This window comes from Cyprinodon tularosa, unplaced genomic scaffold, assembly GCF_016077235.1.
Source record: "Cyprinodon tularosa strain WSP-4 unplaced genomic scaffold, ASM1607723v1 ctg214, whole genome shotgun sequence".
Lineage (NCBI taxonomy): Eukaryota > Metazoa > Chordata > Actinopteri > Cyprinodontiformes > Cyprinodontidae > Cyprinodon > Cyprinodon tularosa.
In genome coordinates this window covers 1,805,800-1,830,917 of record NW_024038796.1, presented here as the reverse complement: position 1 = coordinate 1,830,917, position 25,118 = coordinate 1,805,800, and the positions used below count along the sequence as shown (strand labels likewise).

Here is a 25,118-nt window from a genome sequence, read left to right as displayed (position 1 = left end):
TGAAGCAGCAAACGGACTCTGCTGAGAAACTCCCCTCCAGAACCAACAGTGACTCCCCCATAGAGAACCTCAAGAACCCTCAAGACTCCGGTGAACCCGTGTCCAGGCCCAAACCTGAACTAGTGCTTTCTGTGTGCCTGTGCTGAATAAACTCTGTTTAACTTTCCTCCTGTTTCCGCCCAGTGGTGTTCTGGAAAATTGGGGATCTCCTTGAGAACCAATCATGACAGAGATGCTCAAAATGTGATTACAAAATGTTTTTAAAATAAACTAATTAATCCAAACAAAGTTCACTTAGATGTGTTTTTATACTGCTGTTCCTTTTCATTTGTTGCATGAGGAACACAACATAAAACATTACCTTTAAACTTAAGAGACAAGTCAATAAGAGACACATAGACATATACCCTTGCATGCAGAAAGCAGAGAGAGAGGCTTAGATGGTGTTCTGGACTGATCACATTACCTCATCTCACATGCATTTCAGAGGCCTGGAACCTGATATGCATGCAATTGTTATTTTAAATCACCGTCTGGGAAAGCGCGGGCCCAAGGTTCTTTGAGTTAGTAACCCAGGGGAGGAGTACATGGGGGAGTTAGGAGACAAAGAAGACCACAGAGCCAAGATCTGACAAGTTTAGGCCTGCATTTCCTTTCAAATTATTTAAACATGATTGAAATTAATGCAATAATAATAATTTAGACAATTAGAGCATATATAATATATTTAATCAGGTATAGTTGCTGTACTTCCTGTAAGGCCTTTTCTCTCACACTGTCCTTTTTTCTAGTGTCCGTTCTTGCAAGGTTAATGTGTCTGTGAAGAGAGGGATCTGCGCATGATGCTGACTTCAGGTCCATAAGAATATATTTCACATCATAAGGCTGGACAGGCAACATGCCAGAGGCCATTGGATAACTGTAGCCTCCCTCCCAGGTTAATTAAAGTTCCTCATCCCTCGTGAAAGTATGCTTTTAAACAGAGTGCTATGTGTCATTGGATTGTATTTCAGTCCTTTTAATGATAGGCTTGCTGAGCTGGTGCACGTGGTTGTACATTCATGGGTGTTTTTGAATGGTCTTGTTGCTAATTTTATTTTATAAACTGGCTGTTCATGCACATCTATATTGATTGCCAAAATGCTTCTGAAATGCAGCAATGATTCAACAGTTTTACTTTAAAAAAATAACATTTAATCTTGGTAAAAATGTATCAAGAAATGCTGTGTCGCTACATGACATTTATGTTTGTAGCAGTGGTTTGTTGCATGTCTAAAAGAGATTGATCATTATTAGTTATTCAACCGAAACACAATCAGGTTGCATCACCTGCATAATGAATCGCTGCTGATCCAATTTCAAGTAACACGACACCTAAAGTCAACTGGGAAGTACTGGTAAAGAGGAGACCAGGGGTAAATACAGAAGCACAACTTCAGAAACTTTCTCTTAAACAAGCCACTAAGCCATCAATCCCTCACATTCCTCTATAATGATGTGTAACACTTTGAATCCACAGGGTTAACTGAAGTGTGTTGTGTGCTGCTGAGATCCATTAAAGTAACTACAACTTGTGACCAGTGGTGTAACAAGTAGGGTTGAAAGATAATCTGTGAGTACCATATTGAAAAATAAATTTATTGTCTCACATTAGTAGATATGTACTATATCTAAATCTAATATTAGTAGATATTAGATTTAAACCATAGGCTTAAGTTTACCTTTGTAGGGGTTAACTCAACATTAACTTGCACAAGATTTGACATTTTTCCCCAAAAAACAAACCGCTAAAAAAGAAGGCAGGCATTTGTGGACAGCATTTCTATATAGATAGTTTGTACTAACTTTGTATTGTTCTATTACATACAGGTGCTGGTCATAAAATTAGAATATCATGAAAAAGTAGATTGATTTCAGTAATTCCATTTAAAAAGTGAAACTTGTATATTATATTCATACATTACATACAAACTCATATATTTCAGATGTTTATTTTGTTTAATTTTGATGATTACAAATGACAACAAATGAAAATCTCAAATTCATCATATCAGAAAATTAGAATATTACTGAAGACCAATAAAAACAAAGGATTTATAGAAATGTTGGCCAACTGAAAAGTATGAACATGAAAAGTATGAGCATGTACAGCACTCAGTATTTAGTTGGGCCTCCTTTGGCCTGTATTACTGCAGCAATGCGGCGTGGCATGGAGTCGATCAGTCTGTGGCACTGCTCAGGTGTTATGATAGCCCAGGTTGCTCTAATAGTGGCTTTTAGCTCTTCTGAATTGTTGGGTCTGGTGTATTGCATCTTCTTCTTCACAATACCCCATAGATTTTCTATGGGGTTAAGGTCAGGAGAGTTTGCTGGCCAATTAAGAACAGGGATACCATGGTCCTTCAACCAGGTACTGGTAGCTTTGGCACTGTGTGCAGGTGCCAAGTCCTGTTGGAAAATGAAATCTGCATCTCCAAAAAGTTGGTCAGCTGCAGGAAGCATGAAGTGCTCTAAAACTTCCTGGTATGTGGCTGCGTTGACCCTGGACCTCAGAAAACACAATGGACCAACACCAGCAGATGACATGGCACCCCAAACCATCACTGACTGTGGAAACTTTACACTGGACTTCAAGCAACGTGGATGAAGTGCCTCTCTTCTTTTCCTCCAGACTCTGGGACCTTGATTTCCAAAGGAAATGCAAAATTTACTTTCATCAGAGAACATGACTTTGGACCACTCACCAGCAGTCCAGTCCTGTTTCTCTTTAGCCCAGGCAAGACGCTATCTGTGGTTCAAGAGTGGCTTGACACAAGGAATGCGACAGCAGAAACCCATGTCTTTCATACGTCTGTGTGTGGTGGTTCTTGAAGCACTCACTCCAGCTGCAGTCCACTCTTTGTGAATCTCCCCCACATTTTTGAATGGGTTTTGTTTCACAATCCTCTCCAGGGTGCGGTTATCTCTCTTGCTTGTACACTTTTTTCGACCACATCTTTTCCTTCCCTTCGCCTCTCTATTAATGTGCTTGGACACTGAGCTCTGTGAACAGCCAGCCTCTTTAGCGATGACCTTTTGTGTCTTGCCCTCCTTGTGCAAGGTGTCGATGGTCGTCTTTTGGACAACTGTCAAGTCAGCAGTCTTCCCCATGATTGTGTAGCCTATAGAACTAGACTGAAAGACCATTTAAAGGCTTTTGCAGGTGGTTTGAGTTAATTAGCTGATTAGAGTGTGGCACCAGGGGCCATCAATTTTGAACCTTTTCACAATATTCTAATTTTCTGATATGATGAATTTGAGATTTTCATTTGTTGTCATTTGTAATCATCAAAATTAAACCAAATAAACATCTGAAATATATGAGTTTGTATGTAATGTATGAATATAATATACAAGTTTCACTTTTTAAATGGAATTACTGAAATCAATCTACTTTTTCATGATATTCTAATTTTATGACCAGCACCTGTAGAATCCTAATAAAATCCATTAGAGTTTGTTGCTGGAAAACTGACAAAATCTAAAAATGTCGAGGGACCTAAATAATATTTCAACACATTGTAACATGGAAATCATCTGCAAAATTGTAAAACTCCCTTAAACATATAAAGATACTCCATAGATACTAAACAAACCAAAATCTAAATTGAAACCAAATGTATGTCCAGACATACCACAAACAGAACAATCCCTGTATTTATTTAGCTATGCCCGCTTACATGCAAACACACACAGAAAGGACAAACTCTATAAACAAGTTGTTATAAACAGACCAATGAGTGCACACTTTCTGGCAGCGTTGTATATGTACACAAACATTCGTTTTCATGACTTCGTTAGGAAACCTATTGAAGTTTAAGAATTCTACGTCTTCACTCATATATTCATTAATTTCTTTATTGTTACATATCATTTTTCTAAATCCCTTAGCTTTGGTACCTGGGAGAACTGCATTTTATAGAAAATGCATGTATAGGATCCAAAGATATTACATGCAGTTTTAATATTTGCTTAATTAGAAAACCAGTGATGGACTTGTCTAATCTGCTGTAAGGGGGAAGGCTTTTATGAAGGTATTGGAGTCCTCTCTGTTTTTGCATTTCCCTTCCTTTTCTCTAGCTTTTCTCCTGTCCTGTGTAGATTCATTCTATGATGATCTCTGATCTTCACTTTTCCTCTAAGGAAGCCAAGTGCTATAGGCATGCAGCCAACAGAACACATTTTAATTGATGTCAGTAATCTGGTCACCTTGAGAGATAGTTAGCAGGGCACTCTCTAATAGTTTTAGTTTATAGAAGCCAAAAATTATAAATGCAGGCTTAAAAAAACATATACATGGAAACCAATTTCCAGCAGTGGGCCTGATCTTCAAAGATTCCTTATAAGGAGGCACTAATTTGGATGTACTATTTATTTTTCATTTTAGTGAGTACAATAAGTAGGCATATTTCAGGTGATCTTTAAAGAATGTTGTGTTTTCCTTTACAATGTTAAGACCTGCAAACCAATTTGGTTCAGCCAATTAAAACATGCTGATTTCGTTGTCCCTGTTTTGCAAAGAAATGCGGATACTCAGATACATGCTCTCGTTTTGCCATATTTAGTGAGGACCATGTGTTGACTTGATAGATTTCCAAACATTTTCAGCCGCTTCAATGCCCTAAACCCTAAAAATAACCTAAACATAACATTACCAGATCATACCTCACCCTAATCCTAACTCAGTTGACATCTTAGCCCTAAGTCTAACTGTAAAATAGCTTGTGAGGACTGATCAAACATCCTCACTTTGTAAAAACGCCCTCACTCCAAATGTTAAAAACTAAAACTGGTCCTCACTCTAATTCTAAAACAGTAGTATCCTTCCATATCTATCTGCAGTATTTGCTGTATTTTTAGTAATTTAAGTCATCTATAGGATGCATCTTTGCCAGCCTATGTATGCTTTTTTTCTTTACTAGTATTATTCTGCTATGGTTTTTAAGTTTATGATATGTTTACATGCCCACAGACTCCCGATTCATCAAATACTGATACTTGGTCAAAGCCCCTTTCAGGTCACATAATGACATAAAGGCGGTGCCACTCACATTATATAGTGATGCCCAGGGTAAATGACACACATTTTCTCAATTGATACCAAAATGACCTGCAAGAAAAAAAAAAAGAATTTGCCTAAAGTTATTGGTAGTAGCTTTGGGAGTGTAGAGTAACATGTAAAGAAGGGCTTTTTTAGGTTAAAGTGTTGTGCTACTTTTTTATTTTACAGAGCATGGAGAATTTTCTGTTCCTGCCACAAACTGTAATGCACCTTGTGAATAAAAAAAAGTTGAGATCAACATTTGACGCTTGGTTGAGGAGTAAGACTGTATTTCTATAGATTCTTCCTTCAGCCTCTGCTGTTGTACCAATGCCTCCTTTGGGGCAATAATAACTGCAGAAATGTGGTTATTAGAATGTAATCTGTCTATTCATGAAGGCAAACACAGAAAACATGGTTTTCACATATATCTGCTGAATTGTAAACACAAATTCCATTACACCTTCTTTTATGATCTGCTCTGCACTTACAAACACATTTGCACCTGTTTTAAGACACGCAAACCATCTGTAGATTAGGCCCATGGTGTATAAAATGCTGAAATCTAAACAGAATCAATCTGACATTAATTTGTGCTGAAGATTTAGGAAATTATATTTTGAGCAATAATCTTGTCCATTTGTGTCTGTGCAAGTAACACACGAAGGTCTAGATCAAAACTCCTGTTTCTTTAAATGCTCTAGGAAACACATTATGACGAGTGGAAAGCCAAGATAAGTCTTTTTCTTTTTTCCAAGTTGGATAAGAGGAAGAGGTTGGTTCTGTAGGAGCCAAAAAAAATCTACATTAGGGAGAGATATCTGTTAATTAAATCTGTCTCAGACTGATCTCTTATCTGTAACACGTAACTTACACTGCCTCTGGTGCAGGATATATGTACATGGACACAAACACACATTTTTGTCTTGCCATATGTTGTGAGGACCATGAGTCGACTCCCCTTGAATTCCATTGATTTTTGGTCATTTCCAAACCTTTTATTGCCTTATCCCTGAAAGTTACCCTAAACCTTACCATTTTCATTGCATACCTATCCCCAACTTTAACCAATATGCACCTTAAGATAGATTCACAGGGAAAATTAATGGTGCTGATTTGTTCTTCGATCTTTCCCTTCCAAGAGGTCCTGATATCAGGGCCTCTTGAGCCAGATAATGGAGGTGATAATCCTACTGCATGTAGTTTGGTAAGATTGATTGGGTTTGCTCGGTGGAATGCTGTGGCCCCTACGATTGCAAATCGGTAAATCCAACATGTCAGATTTACTTGGCCTAATATCCTACTGTGTGTGTTCTCTCAACATTCCATAACAACATCCTGGCTTTTCTTTGTTCTCCACAGTCCTAGTGAGCAGTACTCCCATGTTTTGTTGTGTTGAGTCCTGCACACTTAGATTTTTCAAACTCATTTCCACCCACACTATTAAAGTTCAGAACCAACCAGTTTTACCAGCAATTTTCCAATGATGAAATCCCACCCACGATCCTGATCACAACGTATACACACTGCTGCTAATTTTCACTAATGCATTTTTTGTTACAGTGTTTTATTTTTCTAGCTTCAGTGGAATATTGTCTTAACATTAAAAGAATAAAATCCACAACTTAGAGTTTGAAATATAGTTATTTTACAACTTAATCTCAGGCTCAAAAAATTCCTCAAAGCTCTGTATAACCTATTCCATTGTCACTGTTTAGGTTTTTTTTTTAACTATGGTGTGTATTTACTCTCCTTGCATCAAAATTCTCTGTGCAGAGAAGGAATTATGTCTACAGTAACAGGCTGCGTTAAACTGCTTTTCCTCAGCTTAGTAACAATCCCTGCAGATGAAAACTGTCTTTTGTTAGCTGCACCTGATCACAAACAAATTACACACCATCAATGCAAGGTTTGGGAAGCGTTTTTTTTTTTTTTTTTTTTTAGATTTTTCAACCAGAGCATAACACCTAAAGCAACCTCCTTTGATTTCTTTAAATCAATGTAGGCTTCCTTGTGACATGCTTAAAAATTGCCATTATCCAGTCCAACTTGAATTAATAAAGAAATTGAATATAATAATGTTCAGTTATGTCATAATTCTTTTTTCTGCTACCCATTTATACCTATGGACATAAGTGTGAAAAAATACTACCTGTACCTGAGCATCTAGTTAAATATCACAGAACTGTCTGGCGTAGAAGCACTTGGGCGCTGAAGTGACTGGGGAATGAAGATGTTGAGTGTATGTGGACCAGATGTCTATGCTTTCATGAGAGAGAACAGCAAAGCTGTGTGTGTTCGAGAATGTATGTTGTAGGGTCATGGTGGTGATGTGTTTTGAAGGGGTTGCATGGCTGTTCTCTATTACCTTGATCAATTGAAAAAGGAGATGGTGTGTGTGTGTGTGTGTGTGTGTGTGTGTGTGTGTGTGTGTGTGTGTGTGTGTGTGTGTGTGTGTGTGTGTGTGTGTGTGTGTGTGTGTGTGTGTGTGTGTGTGTGTGTGTGTGTGTGTGCTCCTGTCTGGGCATTACAGTAAAAAACATTTTTCTAATTTCAATATCAAATTAATGACCTTTTGTTGCAAAGTGAAGATATTTTGCTAGTTCTCAGGAGGTGTTAGGTTTAGGGCTAAGGTTTGAAATAGGTTTAGTTTAGAGTTAGAGTGAGGGTTGCACTGGTAATGGTTTGGTTTAGGGTTATTTTTGTTAGAGCAAACAAAGGGTTAAAAATGACTGAAAACCAATGAAAGTGAATAGGAGTCAACACATTGTGATCACTACCTACAGTCAGAAAAGAAGGTGTGAGTGGATTTTGGTGTAAAGAAGATCTAAAATATTATACAAAAAATTTGCCATCCTTTTTTCTTTGTAATACTAGTAAAAGACTTGATAGTCAGAATATTTAATAAGGAAACACGTTTTCATAGACAGGTTGCAAAAATGAACTAAGGTTATCAACTGGATGTCCCAATAGAGTCCACTCATTGCTGGATCCTTGTCCTTTTTTTGGTTTCTCCCTCATTCATGTCTGCTAGTGTTTAGGTTCTTGACTTTTCTAACCAGTTTTGGACTTAGGATCTTGTATCTCATGTTTTTATTTAATTTTGCAAGCTATTTTTTCTGCCTCCTTCTACTCTGTATTTGGGTCCGCAAATACAGAGTAGAAGGAGGCAGAGAAAATAGCTTGCAAAATTAAATAAAAACATGAGATACAAGATCCTAAGTCCAAAACTGGTTAGAAAAGTCAAGAACCTAAACACTAGCAGACATGAATGAGGGAGAAACCAAAAAAAGGACAAGGATCCAGCAATGAGTAACTGAACCGGAGATGTATATATGGGAGACAGAACAATGGGAGGAACGATTGGCTGATAGGGGGCGGGTGGAGACAGAATTAAATACAAAAAATATGTAAATTTAGAGAACAACACCAAACAAAACAAAACATATTTGAGAACCCAAAAAGTAAAAACTTAATAGAAACAAAAGTTCAACAAAGTAAGATCATAACACTGGGACTATAAAAGAAAATGTTGATATAAAACTGTTTTTGATGCATAGTATAAAATTACTAACAAATATTTTTTAATTGATACAAGCCACAACAAAAGTTGTTGTTGCAAATTTATCGTATCTGTAATTTGTTTTGTTTAAGCCTAAGATATCACAAGTGATAAACATTTTTTCGTTATGTTTTCTCAATAAAATATTTTAACTTGTGTAGCTTGTTTGCTGTTGAAGACTTTACTTTTGAAATAATCGTTTTTTAAAGTCTATAAACATTTAATGAGATTCATTTGTCTGTAATCCTTTGTGAAAACTGCTCTTTAGAGGATACAAAATTTATTTCCAAATTATGGATAAACTGAATATAAACCACACCTTAAATTTAATTTAAATGGCTTTTCCACTTCAATAACTTGTGACAAGTATCTAGTTATTTTAATGTAATATTTTTAATCTTACTTGTATAGTCATGGCATTTCAGGCATCACATTATCGAGAGCTGCCTACTTGTGCTAGAGCAGCTGTACCTAACTAAAAGAATATCTAAGGAATGTTTCCTAATAGTTTGATTAACTTTATTAAACTAGAGATACAGCTGGCCTCAAAGTAGACCAAAGCTTTTCAAAGCATTGGCCTCCACTGTGGCAACAATAAATCTGCACTTGAAAATGTGTGATAAAACATGCATTTGTACACAAAAAATAAATTAATAAATCGGTGCCCAGAGAAAGCATTAATGGATTAGAATAATTGGTGAATAATCAACTAATTTGAAATAGGAACATTGATCATTTAATCGGGTACCAAACTAATCATGAGTTACTGCCTGAGTTCAGAGTCAATAAACTGATGGATTCTGGTTTTGATGCTGGGAAACACACATTGTTTAATGCTTGATTTGCTTCCTTATGCTATAATCATTCCATTAGGATTACTGAAACAACATTAAAAGACCTGAAGGGGAATATAGCTGCATAACAGCTGAGGGAGCTTAGGATAAAGTTGTAGCTACTCTATGTGTTTTAATTAGGATTATATGTCCCTTTTAAAGGATCCTTTCTCCAAAGCCCTTCTGGTTTAGAGCCCTATAGGGTTACACAAGATTAAAAGCACTTTTCCATCTTTACCCTCTGATACATCTTTGAAATTGTGCTGGGCTCCACGTCTCTGGAACATTTTACCCCCCGCTCCAAGCTCCCAGAGGGGACTTGGAGGGGGATGGTGGGGTATCAATGCAAGCTTAGGTTGCTATGTTGTGCACGACTTTTTTCTTTTTCCTCATATTTGCAAATTTGCTTTGTTTTTGCGCACTAAATAAACATTGTTGGTTTTGCCGTTTTTGTTTAGAAAAATTCCTTTCATCACACGTTACAGTTTAAGGCTTTACTGCGTTCTCCAAGTTTGATACAACAGGCCTGTGTCCAATCAAACAGATCTTCCCCTGTGACCTTTGACCTTTACTCCCATGAGAATGAAAAAGGTACTGGTTTCAAACCAAGGTAGGAGAGGGGGTTAAGGCAGGCTGTCTCTGTCTGCAGACTGCTCAGTACCCCTCTCTCCACCCCCACTGGTTTCTTCTTGAAACCAGCTCCATTCTAAACACTTGAAAATCCTCCACATATGCTAACAATTTGCTTTCACAACTTGCTCTGGATGAGAATGACCCAGAGACATGAGCGCACACACAAACACAGCAGAGAATGCTGAGCCAACATGTAGGTACACCCATATGAGTGCATTCAGTCTCTTGGCTCGTGCTTGCACACAATGTTCCCAGTAAACATAGAATTGAAGCAAAACAACAAAGTTCTCGATGTTATGTATTTACATCTTTTTCTATTTTGCACACATGCAAAGATAAAAAATAAGAGATTTTTGTTTCTATTCATTGGTACCATAATGCCACTGTTTTTTGCTATTTGTTCTTTAAAATGTAAAATATTCAGTCTGTAAAAAAAAACAAAAAAAAAAACACTGTAAGTTTTATATGCATCTAAAGGTTTCCGGAGCCCTACGCTTTACTAATATACCGAACCATATTCAGGCAGGTTTTGTTGAAATTAAGCCTTTTACTGTATAAAGATATCAATGAAAAAAAAACAAAAAAAAAAAACAGAACACTATTTTTTTATTTCTTTTGTCTAATGCTCTTTTAAATGGATGAATGGAAAATAATCATAATTCTTCAATAAATAATAGTCCACAATGTGCTGTCAGCAAGCATTCTAAAACATTTGCTCAGACAAACTGTTAAAGCTCTGTATTGCTTGCAGATTAAGTAAAATGCAAATATAAAAAATTGTACCTCACTAAAGTATTAAGATTCTTAGATTTTTTAACGATTTTTTCCCCCCATGTTTTATCAACAATTCTTAATGTAGTTTATGAGGACATTATGCAATAGACTCCAAGTTAACCGTTGACAACAGGAAGGCAAATGATATATAGCATTAATGAAAAAATTAAATGGGCCTGAATATTTCAGCCCCTTTACTTTAGCCAACTTTGAGCTGCAGCTGTTTGGAAAATGTCTCCACCAGCTTGGCATTTATGAATAAATCTACAGGTTTGCGCCACCTCTGTCACACCTGATCAAAAGCATCTGTGAACAGTATTTTTTAAGTCCTACCACTAATTCCTAATTGTAGTAGTCTGGACCTTGATTGGACCATTTGAACATATTAAAATGATTGCTCTAGGATGGATAAAACATTTTTGAATTAAATTAAAGTAAAAAAATTGACTAAGTCAAATGTCATGGTGGCCTTTACTCAGAATATTCCCTCTGCTGATCCATTTGACGCCATTATCAGACACATAAGGTACCTCTTTGTTTTTTCCTATTTGCAAATAATAAATGCACAGAAAAATAACATCAACTTGTAGAGGAGCATGTCTTGTAAAGAAGTAAATAACTTTAAAATGCTGTTAGAGGAGAACTTCATTTTGGCAAATGACCGTTTTCATGTAAATATTTGATCTGCTGGATGCATTCTTTACCATTTTACACCTACGCTACACTTCTCTCTCTTTGGCATTGGAGGAGCTGAGCTATGGGCGGCAGATATTCGGATGGATGTACATGCTCGCCTTGTAAACATGTGACTGGAAAACAAGACTGATGGTGTGTGATGTCACACCATATTCTACTTCAAAAGATACCATTAGTTTTTCACATAACTGTTTTCTAGTTAACAGAAGGGTTAAATAATTTATTGACGAAGAGGTAAGTGTTTTTTCTGGGCTTTGGAAAAGGATCCAGGGGACCAGTGAGGAATAAAGTTACATAATAGCAGAAAAAGAAGAGATAGTGATGAAGAAGAGGGAACTGATTTTTACTGTTTGTGGACATGATGAAGGTCCAGGAGGAAGATGAGTACACCCACACAGGGTGAGTTTGGCTGATTGTGTAGGTTTACAATAATAATTTGTTTTTGTTTTTTCATGGAGATGTTATTGGAGTGTTGGATCGTGGACAAGCAGGTGAGTTGTCCTAATTGAGTAAGAAAACGTTTTGGCAGAGGATCCCGTTGAGCAGCCTGGGTAGATAATCAGAGGGATTTCCAGAGTTCTTCATTGGACTGTGAGGATTAAGGGTCATGGACGGAAATCCGGAGCAGAGCCAGGGACTGGATACGATGGGATCTACAAGGCAGGACACAAGGAGGTAAACAAAAGGGCATCAGAAGATCATGAGCAAAGGTAAGAGCTGACCACCACTCTGGAACAATGATCTGGCATCTGCCAAACTTGTTCCTCTTAAGCTCCTTCTGATTTATCTTAATGGGCTACAGATGTGCAAAGTAACCTTATGGTTAGACTCTGTAAATGCAAAAAGGTGAAGCACACAGACAAGCACAGCCTGCATGCAGCTTGTAGATATGAACAATAAAAAAAGGAAACCCTGTTGTTCACAGGATTACTGTTACATCAATGTATGAAAATGTGTCTTTTAAGTCTGTTTCTGTTAATTTAACAAATAAGCAAATAATGAGCAACAGATGAAATGAAAATGAAAAAAAATTATATGTCAGATGAAAACATGTGAAAACAGGTGCAAGTGTGCAAATTGCTGTGAAGGAGAAAAGCTGTGCATTATGCAGCTAAAGAAGACATAAACCTTCACAAAACCTTGATAAAACACAACATCCATGAATGCCGCTTTGCAATAATGAACATCTTAATGGGGGGGGTGGGGGGGTAACAAGGTTGGGTTGCTTAATTTCTTTTGGTAATTCTTCGAACAGGTTTTAGTTGGCAAACACATGTGTTTCTCCCCTCGCTGGCCATTAAAGATTAACAGTCTTTGTAACAACATGTGTGCTACATAAACAACAGTTCAGTTAATTAGCTAACAGTGATCTCTATCCCAGGACTAATTTCTTAAGTGCCTCTCAGGTGGACATGGGGCTTTGTTTTAACTGATTTCTAAATGGTACATCTTGCTGTTAGAAAGAAGTGGCTGTGGGGTGCACTGGATGTTCTGAAAATGAGCAGAAGAGAAGGAAATATTGAAGAGCGATATGCTGCCTTATTATTATAACTGCACAATCAATGAGTAAGGGCTAATAATTTGTAGGTAATCATTACATTACACTCTGATAAAGACCAATTTAGAAGAAACCTTAAAACTTGTAACCCTTTCACTTTTAGCTGTGACACATTGTGCAACACCTTTGTCTTTTATCTTTATAAATTCTAATCCTACAGTATTTTAATCAGGGAGAGCAGCTAAAACAGACTAAGCACATCATACCTCTTTTACAACCATGTGAAATAGGACATAAAAATGACATTAAATACACATGTATTTTATCCATGTCCCTGTTATGAGACGGCATTTAATTATCTATATTTGGAGCAGAGATGGTTGAGAAGAGATTCACACCAAATGTGTGAAAACACAGCTGCTGTAAAACAGGATTTTAATATTTTTAAACAACTATAATGATTACAGAGTAGAGATTTTGAACAAGCTTTAGGAGAAAGGTATAATAGGCTTGCATCTCTAAGTTAGCAGTCTCTATGCATGTTAAATACTTTCCCTTAGTGACATCTCTAACTTATTAAAGCCCTGCACATCAACTCCAGAGCCTATATTTAGTTTATCAGCTGTTGCACCTTATTTGTGGCCTTACTGTTATTGTCTTATGCTGGGCTGAGAACTGTTTAAAAAGTTTTGCTTTAATCCTATATGCCCTTTTTTACTTTAAATACTTAATTTATTGTTTCTATTTAATAGTGTTCATTCTCATATTGCGTTATGTTTTACTATGAAGTACTTTGTGGATGCATCTGTGAAATTTCTAATCCAATCTAATCCATTTTTTAAGCACTTAAAAACAACCACAGCTGACCAAAGTGCTTTACAGAAAAAAAAATTAAATAAAACATAAAACAGTACTGATTAAACAGCTGTAATGTGTGTAAAACATTCATATGATCAAATCAATAAAATTGGGTAAAAGATAAAATTAATAAAAGGAAAAACGATCTATTTAAATAACGTTGATTTTTTTATACCCGCATATTGTTCCTATGATTTTCATTTCATTTTTATCTCACTAAAACTCTAGATGTCTAAATATAAATCTTAAAAAATGAGCTCCAGACCAAAAAATGTTGCTGTGAAAAAAGTCTGATAACACTCACTAAAACTCTTTTCTGTTTCAGTTTAAGAAAACCCAAAGTGACCCAGTGAAAAGGAATGCAATCAAGCTAACTAGTTGATTTCTTATTGCATCTCTAGTCTGTGCAAAATAGGGGTATGCAGAAGACATTCTGTATATTACGTTACACATACAAACCCCAATTTTCTTACTAGTAAAATGAATTATACCTTACGCTGCATTTTCCTAAAATGTGACATACATTATATATGAACACCAACACAGATGCACACACATGCATGCACACTCAAACACTGGCCTCCAGTTCTGCCACGGGACGCTGTTTTCCAGCTGTTTAAACCACAGCTCAAATTAGCTGCTCAGCCATTGGAAGGAAAGGCAGGCAGGATACCAGTAATTACTGTCTGATTGGAAGAGCTGCTGCAATTAGCAAGTTTAAGGTTTGAAGATTTGCATACATATGAAAAGCATTTGCAACGCAGTATTGCGAAAAAACCTCTATTATACAATACATTTTCCAAGTACCGAGTATAAAAAGGATAATCCTACAGCACTCATGTAAATAACAAACATCTCTGCGGAGACAATACTGCTTCAAGGAATAGGGTATTAAATTCTGCTGCATCTGTGTGCGCCCCAGTCATGTAAACACAACTGCAACAGTGCCGGTCATGGATATAACAGTGTAGAGGAATCTCTTTGCTTCCACCCCTGCAGTACTGTGGAGGCTCTCAGCAGTGGTCCTCCCTTATCATAGCACATTTAACAGGGGGCTAATCCAATCAGGTGGGATAACAGGGTTGCTCTCGGTGAGTGGAGGAGGATCAGGCGAGCGCTTCTCTGCTTCCCATTAGTGTGTGTCTCCCCAGCCGGGCCTATCCTAATCCCATTTCCCCATCTAAAGCCTTAACCCAAACAAGCACGCAGGACAATAATCTCCGGTCACACTTCTGCCGGCCGCCATGGGCCTTCTGATGCTGTTAATGGAGCAGCAGTGCCAAGAGACTGCCGGAGGGACTAGATGTGGTTTGTTGTTTGCCAAAGAACCATAACATCTACAGCTTTCTTTCTTTCCTGCTCCTCTGTTGTTTGTCTCTTTCTCTTTTTAGTAGTACAGTTTATCTCTTGGTGGTTTGCGTTTCCTCCATCCCACCAAACACATTTAGCCACAGGGGTCTGGTCCTCGCAGGGATCACTTTTCCAGTTTGGCGTGACTGCAGTGCTATTATATAAACACATTTGATTTTAAGAAATCCTGCATTTCACAATCCTCTGAATTTTATTTGATTGATTAAAAATCTGCATCACGAGAGAAAAAGAGGTTTGGAACTAAGGTTTTGAACCTACCAATGATCTGCGATAGAAAATAAGGGCATTTTAATTTGTTTCAGTACTTTCACATAAAGAACAGTTTGGCTCTCTGTTCTTGTCTTTCTGTCCCAGTCGAAAGCACATGTGCCCCAGATGCAAAATTTTGATCCAAACCCAGGCTCATCTAAACGCCACCCTGTGCGTCTCAGATCACTTACACTCTTTCCAAAGGCATTGGAAAAAAAGAGTCATCCAAAACTCTCTTTTTTTTTTTGTTTCAGTGAGAAGAATGTAACCCAGCTGAAATATGCTTTAGACAATAGCGGTATCTCAAATACTGCTTTTCATCTTAGCATCTTTGTCACATATGTAGCACACTAGAAACATCAATATGTGATTACTTATATAGGTTACCAGTGAAGGCATTTTTTGGGCAAAATGGTCTCTGACTAAGCTTCCCTCTGGGTTCCAGTATTTAGCTGTACAACCATAAACTGGCTTCAATATCTTCATCATGTTTTTTTTTAAATAAAGACATAATTTCCTTTTCATGGCTTGCAAAACTCTATTTTAGACTAGCACATTATTGTGTTGGGTGGATGAGTCTGTGTGTTGAACAATTTCTTACCTTTATCATTAAAAAAAAGACTATATTGTTTACTATACTGTAGTCTCCTGGTTCTCTCTGTCCAGCTGTATCTTTGCATCGGTACTATAGCTGTACAGTAGAGCACCTTAAACATTAGTTATTCAAATAAATGACATTCAAAGCAAAGGACAACTTATTCTGTAAGTTTTCTCCATGTGCGCATACCTGTAACAGCATTGAAATGTGTTACCCATCAAATTTTTAAACAAATTTTATAAAGACAAAGTGTAAATATTGAAATTTCACTTTAAGAAAAAGTATACCGTACAGTACTTCCAACCTGTTTACAAGTTGTCATATTCTAAAGGTACTAATCTGACAGTATCATATCTTCGACTAAGCTTCCCTTTCTATTCCAGTATGTATGTTTCCTGAATTCAGCATATTTATTGTAAATACTGGATCCATTGTTTGGTAAAGGTAACTAATAATCTTGAAATTCTTACAACCTACCACTGAGACTCTATGGTGGTTTAGGGGTTTGAAATGAAAAGTTACCAAATTTCTTTTATTCTTTTTTTTTTGTCTTTATATATTCTTTAAATATGATGGTATTGTATTCTTAGGTAGTTTTTTAAGTGGTGTAAGCATAATCAATCAACTGGTCAACAAAGTAATTTTGTTCAAGAGAAAGAGAACTTGGGTACCAAACTTTCTGTGCACTTTTTTGGCCATCGCTATGGCTGTTGGAAAATCAGCAAAGAATGCAGAAAGCAAATCTGCTGGGTTATACACACTTGAGAATCATTCATCCAATCTGCTTGATAACTTTTTTCTCTGCTGTAATTAATTTGCTTGGCAATCACCAATGACTCCATGATGATAAAGTAAGAGTGTTATAAGCAAGCTCAACCCAAAAGGTTTCCTGACGGAAAAGAAATGATAAAAAAGATCTTGTTATGTTTCAAGATTGTAGACAGTTGTGGTATGTGGTTGCTGGAGAAAAAATGTCTCTAATCTAAATGATCAGAAGCAATCAGGCCCTAGAGTCAGCCAGCTGCAAGTGCATGACCCCCTTTTATCTACTGGATTTTTACAAACTTGAAAACAAGTATAGGTCTCTAGTTTACTTTGCAACAATCTTGGTCTATCCTTTAAGTTTGAGATTTGATTGAGAAATGACTTTTTTCCCCCACTATTAGCCCTTTTTAACCATCTGTCAATTATACTAGAGGTAAACTTAAGGTCCACTGTTCAATCTGTCCAGCTAGCAGACAAATTTGTCTGGATGTCTACACATTCCAGCTACATTCCTCACCTGCCTGTTCACCCTCCAACGATCTGAAGGGAGGTTTGTTTGCCTGATTGCAGGTTGTGACTGGCAGGTGTGTGCTCACACCTGGAGCTCGTCAAGCTCAATCAAGAGTAACCTAAAGAGGAACAGATGCCCAGAGGCAGACGGCAGATTGTTTTGCTGTATGAGTATTAATGTCCTTTGGTTTGTTGCTTTCACATTCTTTAATGTTAAGAGCTTTCCCCTTGTTGTACTTCTGTCAGGAGAGCCTGTTATCAGTCTATGGAATTTAGTCTTCTAGCTCGTTGCCCTCAGAGTTTGTTGGATAATTTGCCTCAAGCCTCCTCCATAAAGGTCCTTACTGTTCCTCTGGTTGCTGCTCTGGATTAGCTTCATGGACTCTTACAGATTGCACCATCACTCACTTTCCTGTCCACCCTCCAATGCTGCTCTGTCATCTCCATCTCCTACTTGATGAAAGAGCAAGAATCCATTTCCAACATGTACTGCTTACCACAACCTGCAAAACCTTCCCTCTCTAGTTATACTGACCCCCTCCCTGAGCCTCTTTTCCTCATTAGTAAGAAAACAACTTTTTAACCACCTCTATCAACAAATTGAAATGTCACCACTAGCAGGTGTCAGAAGTTACACTCTTACTGTTCATTCAAAGAAGAAATTGTTAATTCTAACAACCCCCACCCTCCCCCTTTTGAACCAAGGATATAATTTATTTATTTACAACTGTCAATAAAGCATTGAAATTTTTGTTGTCTTGAGTTGTTGTCTATACAAGGGGTTCCATCAGAAACCACCAAGACAGTGTTCATGTCGTCCCAATGGAAATACCCTATGTGTAAAGTAAGAAATTGTTTTTACTGCCAAAGATTATAGCATTTTTAGGATCAAGTATACTGGAAACAGTTTAAAAGGGGATAAATCTGATCATTTGAAATAAGCTTTTATGAAATTATTGTCAGTTATAGTCCCCTGACCTGTAGTAGAATGGACCTACTGTGCAGTGAGTTACCAATTTCAGATTTCTTTATGCATTACTGGCATAGTGGTAGATAGATTAATGCATTTATAAATATGCCACACTGTAGCCCAAGGCCAATTTTTATCCATTTGTCTCTTATGTTGATGTTTTATAACACAAGGCAGTATAAATATAATAAAAATTCACCTAAAGGAGAACTTGCAAACCATCAGCAGTATACAGTAAACCTCACAAATACATGTCTAAAACTTTTGCAGATTTCAAGTACAGAGTGCATTACACAGTAATGCCTAAAACTATACTTAATGTATGAAACTATACCTAGAAATTTATGTCCATTCATGTTTTGCTTCTGTTCACTTTTCCCCAATGTTTCCTTCCTGATGTAACTAGGTGAAATCTTTATCTATATTTTAAATGCTTCATTCTTGCTATTTCTAGCCTTGCAAAAACTCTGTGTTGTACTCAACAAGAGGGTTTGGCTTTTCCATGTGTCAAACTTTTATTCAAAGTACTAGGTGTATGAAAAAATGTTGGCATTGCAATTGGGAAGCGTCACCATCTCCAACTGTTAAGGAATTACTTTTGCCCTCAGAACAGTATGGTGCCTGTGGATCAATTTCCTGATGCTCCCCTTTCAAAATATACTCAGTGGTCTCGGTGGAGGTGACACCGTGTGCATGGGGGCAAAGAGAGGGAAAGTGATGGAGGAGCAGAGCGTGGCCCTGGAAGTCTCCACCTGGTGGGGTGGTTGAGGGCCAACAAGAAGCCCCCACAGAGCACAAAGCTCGCCTTGTGTAAGATAAGCGTTCAGCACTGGGAGGGCCTTACGGCACTATTTTCATAATCAGAGTCAGTTTGTTTTCTTTAGGCCTCAGAGTCTGAGGCTGTCAGTAGAGCAGCTTGCTGGCAGTGTTGGAGGTTGGGTTTGGTAGCACCCATGGAGGAGAAAGGGGGTCTCTTCTGGGGGTAGGTCAGGGGTTTTAGTATTTACCTCCTGTTTGGCTTTATTTGCTTACTTTACTGATCCCCGGTCCCCTCAGACAGATTTCCACTTTAGGTTAAGTTTAGGTGTTCCTCATCTTCCATCCTGACCCAGCAGCTCATTATCCGTCTTCTAAACTCTTATTTCAGTTTTATAACTTTTAGATAAATAAAATATAAAATTTTAACAAATACTCTTACTGAACTCTAGAGTGAATAATTATTTAATCATAAATAATAAGTCTGTAATGCTCAAATTAATCCTGAACATTTCCTTCAAATCATCACCATGCAAAACACCCATGTTTTTGTTTATTTCCTATCCTTTGGCAGTGCTGTTGTGTAATATTTTTGACTGTTTATAGTGAAAAACCACTGTGCAAAACATTCTGAGTTACAAGAATCTTTTTCTTGGTAAAGGCTATTTGGAAAAAGTGCCACACTTTAATTAGAAACAGAAGATGAAAATCTTCCAGCACATATTGTCAATACCAAAAGAACACAAAGTACTGTGGAGAAAAAAAAAATTATATATATATATATATATATATATATATATATATATATATATATATATATATATATTTTTTTTTTTTTTTTTTTTTGTTTTTTTTTTATTAGATAATATGACAACGGTCAGAAACACTCATTCTAATCCAAGGTTACCTAATTTTGAGTTTAAATCCCATCAGTTTTGTTGCAAACAGGTTTCCTGATTTTGCTTCTCTTTCCACAGTAAAACTTGGCTGAGCAGAAGTGGCTGTCCGCCAGAACTCGTCTCAGCTCACCTCCCAGAAGACTCCCAGCCCTACAGAAACAGGAAAGGGTAATAGTTTTGCACTGGTTTTCCTCGCTGCTATCTGTATCCCCATTACGTTTTCATTCACTGAATGAAAAAGGAGGAAAAGCAGATGTCAATTACATGTATGTGGAAAAATAGACTTTAGCCAAAAAAAAATTCACAAATATGCATTGTACCTTGCAGCTTTATAATCTATGGGTGAAAAAAGAAACTTTTTTAACCATACAATGCTGTATTTACACCAACTTTTGGGTAAAAGGAAATAATGCATGGCTCTCAATTCTTGGCAATAAAAAATCCAGAAAAGTGTAGCATACATTTGTAGCCAGCTTTAGTTACGTTTCCGCTGTAAAATCTTCTATAACAACCAGTGCAACCCCTATACCTTTATAAGTTATCTAACCAGTAAAAACACCCAAATTAAATTGAACACAAATAAAATACAAAAGCCTCAGGGTTTTATTTGGTGAACATTGATTAACAGCTGGTGCATAGTAATAGGAATGGTGCACAGTAATAAAGTCGGAGAGATGGTCGTGAAGAACTTTAAAACACAGTTAGCTTATAATAAAACATTTCTACAAACTACTGGGCATTTGATAATTCAAAAATCATGGATGAAAATAATGCAAATGTAAAAATACCGATTATAGCTTCTCCAAAACATGCCTGTAAGCAGGCGAGGTCAACCGGGTAAGTTTTCTACTGTTACAGCTGTTAACATTGACTAGCTAACAAAAAAACCAAAACAAAAATAACTCATAAAATTTGTATTTTCAGTTGATGGTTGACAAGTTTGGTTGGTTTTCCAGTGCTGTCAGTGTGAAAGGTTGCTGCAATATTAACACAAAAATTTACGCTAATGTCTACTGACCAGGAGGAGCAAATAGCAAATCCTGCAGAGTCAATGGATCAATGCAATCAGCTGGGTTTCCTTAGACATAACACTGAAATGCCTTGAGAAGACATTTGGTGTTAACTGGTGCTAAATAAATCACAATTGAAATGAATAATCCTATTATAAGCTTAACCCTTAAACTGGTGGGACTCGATTAAAAATTGTAATCAAGTTAATTAAAGGGTCTTTAATTAATTAATTACAATAAATCATATTTTAATCGTAAACCATATAAGAAAGAAATAAACAGCCTTTTAAATGAAAAAAAAAAGGAATGAATAAACATAGGGGCACAGCAACACAAATAGTAATTGTTTATAATCCATTGTTTTGGTAATTTAACCACCAAATTGGTTGAAAGTTTTTCAGAAACCCCTGATATTTTCTGCAACTTGTTTGAAAAACTACTTTAAAAGTGTAAACTAAACAGTGCATGAACATGAATTATATAAGAATTCCTTCCAACGAATATGTAAAAAAATATATAGCAACAAGGCATATACAGTAATAGTGTTGGGATCTGGAGGTCTGTCCACCTTTCTCCTACAGAGGGCGTTCTAGGTCTCCTGGAGCTGGAGCTGACTTCACACCTGCGGCTCGTTTGCTGTCAAAATCTCTGACTCCCTGATAACCTGAACCTGAACCTAACCTGTTTTTGTCCTCTCTGCTTCCCAGGAAGAACCTGTCTGAACCCTGAAACTCTGGAAGTGTTTCTCAGTCTGAAACCAGCCTGTCTGATCTCTGAAGAACTCTGGAAGTCAAGTCTGTCAGATACCTGCCTGCCCGCTCTCAGAAGAAACTGAAAGAGAAACACAGATCCGAATCTGCAAGATCACAAACCAAGCTCTGCCTCTGCCTTGCCCTCTGCCTGCCATCAGCCTCTGGACCCTCCTGTTTCCCCCCCTCTGCAGCTCTGCTCAAACCTCTGCAGAGAAACCAGTCGTGACCAGTCCTGGACCTGATAACCCCCAGAATCAGTGCTTTATTCTCATTGTGTCAAACAATAAACTGTTGAACTTTTTCCCAGAGTCCATGTGTTCTGCATGTGGGTTAGAAACCTTAAAACAAACATGACAAATAGTGCCATTAAGAGATTAACATTTGGTGTTAAAAAAAAAAAAAAAAGTTAATATTTGATTATAAAAAAACCTTGCAAATCTTTAGATGCATCTTTAGAAGATCTTTAGATGTATTCTGAATGAGCATCTTTAGGGGTCTATTTCAACAAAATGAAGCTCTGCAACATGCTGACTCAGGTTGACAAAATAAAAATGCCAGCAAACTTTTTATATATATTATTAGCAGAGAAAACTTATGTTATGCATCGTACTTATATTTCATATTTGTGTTGGTTAAGATTACAAAAATCTAAATCAAACAAATTTAATATATTGTATCAAAATGACAAAATGTTTTCTTTAACATACAGTATAAAATCAAAAAAATATAAAAATTAGATTTTTTTTGTTCTTGAATAATACTGTAAAGGGATTTTTTTTCCTCTTTAATCAAAATATTATATTTGTAAAGAAGATCATGAGCAGGATTAACTGCTCTTTACCAAGAGAATATATAATTTTTCCAATAAGGAAAAAGAAAGCAGATAATTTGAGAAACGTAAAACAGCCTGAGGCAAGAGGGTCATAAGTGTCTGTTTCTGCTGAAACTGCAACCTCTCTCCAGAAGGTGGACAGACGTTTAACCAGACACACTAAAATTTCCGTTAAGAAGTCCCTTCTACCCTGTCCAAGCCTGTGGTGAAGCCACCCAAGTCTAGTCATATCAGTTGGATCTTCTAACTAGGCCCATCGGACAGTGCCAGGTTTTTATAGTAAATTGCGGGACAAAACCACAGCTAAATAAAAAGAAGATAGGCTTCCTCTGACTTCATAACATTCTGTGGTCTAAATTTTCCTGTGAGTTCTGTTTTGCTTCTGACTCTTTCCATGCAGTTTTCTCTTTCATCTTAGTTCAAAAATGCAGCTGGATGATTCATTCCTCTTCATAGTTTTTAGCCAGTCTCTTCAACCCTTAAAAAAAATGTTTTTACTTACAGATTTGAAATCAAAGATTTATCATGATAAAAATCCTTATCTGTTCCGAAAATCTCTAAATCGACTGCATTCAATATATAGATTTTCCTTAATTCTTCTTTTTTAGTTTTTAAGAAAATTTTATATTTTTCTTTCGCTGTTCTATAGCTCATCCATGCAGTAAAATTTGATCACTGTATCTAGTTCACTTTCTACAGAGAGGCAGTGATTAGGCTCAAGATAACCCTTGCTATCCACAGATGTGGACAGATTCAGCCAAAAGCACCAGCTCTCTTTTCCAAAACAGAGCTATAAAACTCTGCCTGCAATAAGTAACCATAAAACCAAAACATCTCTTTTTCTAACTGTGGAATCAGCCGTGAAGCTGAGTCACACAAGGGGTCTTCAAGGGACCACTCTGGCCTGATTGGATGGAAAACCTTCGAGTAAGCAAAGTTTGTATTGGATTCAGAAACTTGTATGTAGAATGAGTCATACAGTATTGCATAGTGTGTAGATTCACATAGTTTCTCTTTAGTATTTTTAGGCACACATCCCAAAGAGGCCCATTATGTAAATACAGATGCACTGTATAAAATTACTGTAAACATTACTCTAAAGGCCCAATGTTACATTTGTTATAGCATTTCAAAACAAATACCTTAACAGCAGAGTTACAGTGTTTCTGCAAACTAGTCTTTATAGCTCTGAGGGTTAAAGAGAACAAAGTACAGACAGTATGTTCTCATTCCCAAGACTGACTTCATTCTTTTGCTCCAATCCTGTGTAGTTTCAGTTAATATGCAATATGAGTCATTTCTGATGAATCAGTTATGTTATGATCTTTAAAGCTACAATATGTAATTTTCAGTGATATCTAATGGTCAGACTGCAGTGACATGAACTGCCCACCACACTAGCTTCAACTGCCTCAGCCCTCCCACAACACGGAGGACGTGATGGTACAAATAGGCTCCAGCAACGGCTGCTTTACCTACCTGGTCGAGCGATGACCTTTTATGGACATTAGATCACAGCATCAAACCATGAATTATTCAATAGTGCTGTTTAAAGTATGTTGAAAGGCAACAAATTTGGAAAGACATACAAGTTGTTAAATTGAATTGGAAATTGAAAAATAATGTTGAATAGATACAGTAAAGCGGGGAATGCTTTCAAGAGGTTTGTGAGTGGCTTTTATAAAATTTTATTTAGTCCTCAAAGGACTGTTTCATATCCCACCTCCAGCACAGACACCAACCAGCTGATCCCTCCTCTCATTCTGCTCTGCCGCTCATTCCGCCCGCAGGCTTCTCTGATCCTCAGCGGCCCCTTCGACCAGCTCCAGTGGTTAGCAGCAAGCTTCCGCCTCTGTCTCCATGGCTCCATGGCCACAGACGGCAATATAGCATCCCGGTTTGTCCCGTTCTGGAGTTCTCTTAGCCACTGAACAGAAACGCCATCTCCCCTGACGTTGTTGTCCAGGTGATTCATCTCTATGTTTTGGGCACTCTGACCAAAACAAACATGGATCGAGAGCAGGAGAAAGATGCAAGTCTTACCCTAACCCAACCCTAATTTCACACCTTAGTCCTAAACCTATGCCCTTAGTCCTAAACCTATGCCCCACCAAGAGACCGGGACTTTTCCTTATGGGGAATATAAGGAGAAGTTGGTCAGCACAAGTACCTATAAGTCCCCAAAATTTAGCCTATTTCTGGAAAATTGTTCCTGCAGAGTGGCAAAAACACATACACACACCCAAAAATCCATATAGTATGTTTTTAAGTGGCAGTTTTGTCATGTAGTATGACCTGGAGAGGCGCTAGAGGGCCTGTGGAAGGGCTATGGCCTGAGTCCTGCTGTGGCCTGAGGCCTGCTGACACCTCTCTGTTGAAATGTTTATTTATAACTCTCCCCTCCAGCTCCACCTTCCTATCGTCTGCCAGCCACCATGCCAATCCAAACATGCCAGACCTCTCTAGACTGAT

General features: G+C 37.3%; 1 long non-coding RNA gene across 1 annotated transcript; it reads left to right on the top strand.

Annotated features, from left to right (window-relative positions):
• The first annotated feature begins 11,712 nt into the window (after positions 1-11,712).
• Positions 11,713-20,944, top strand: LOC119783986. Its single transcript, XR_005280883.1, has 2 exons — positions 11,713-12,288; positions 20,131-20,944. It is a non-coding gene; the product is annotated as an uncharacterized LOC119783986 (long non-coding RNA).
• Positions 20,945-25,118: the final 4,174 nt, after the last annotated feature.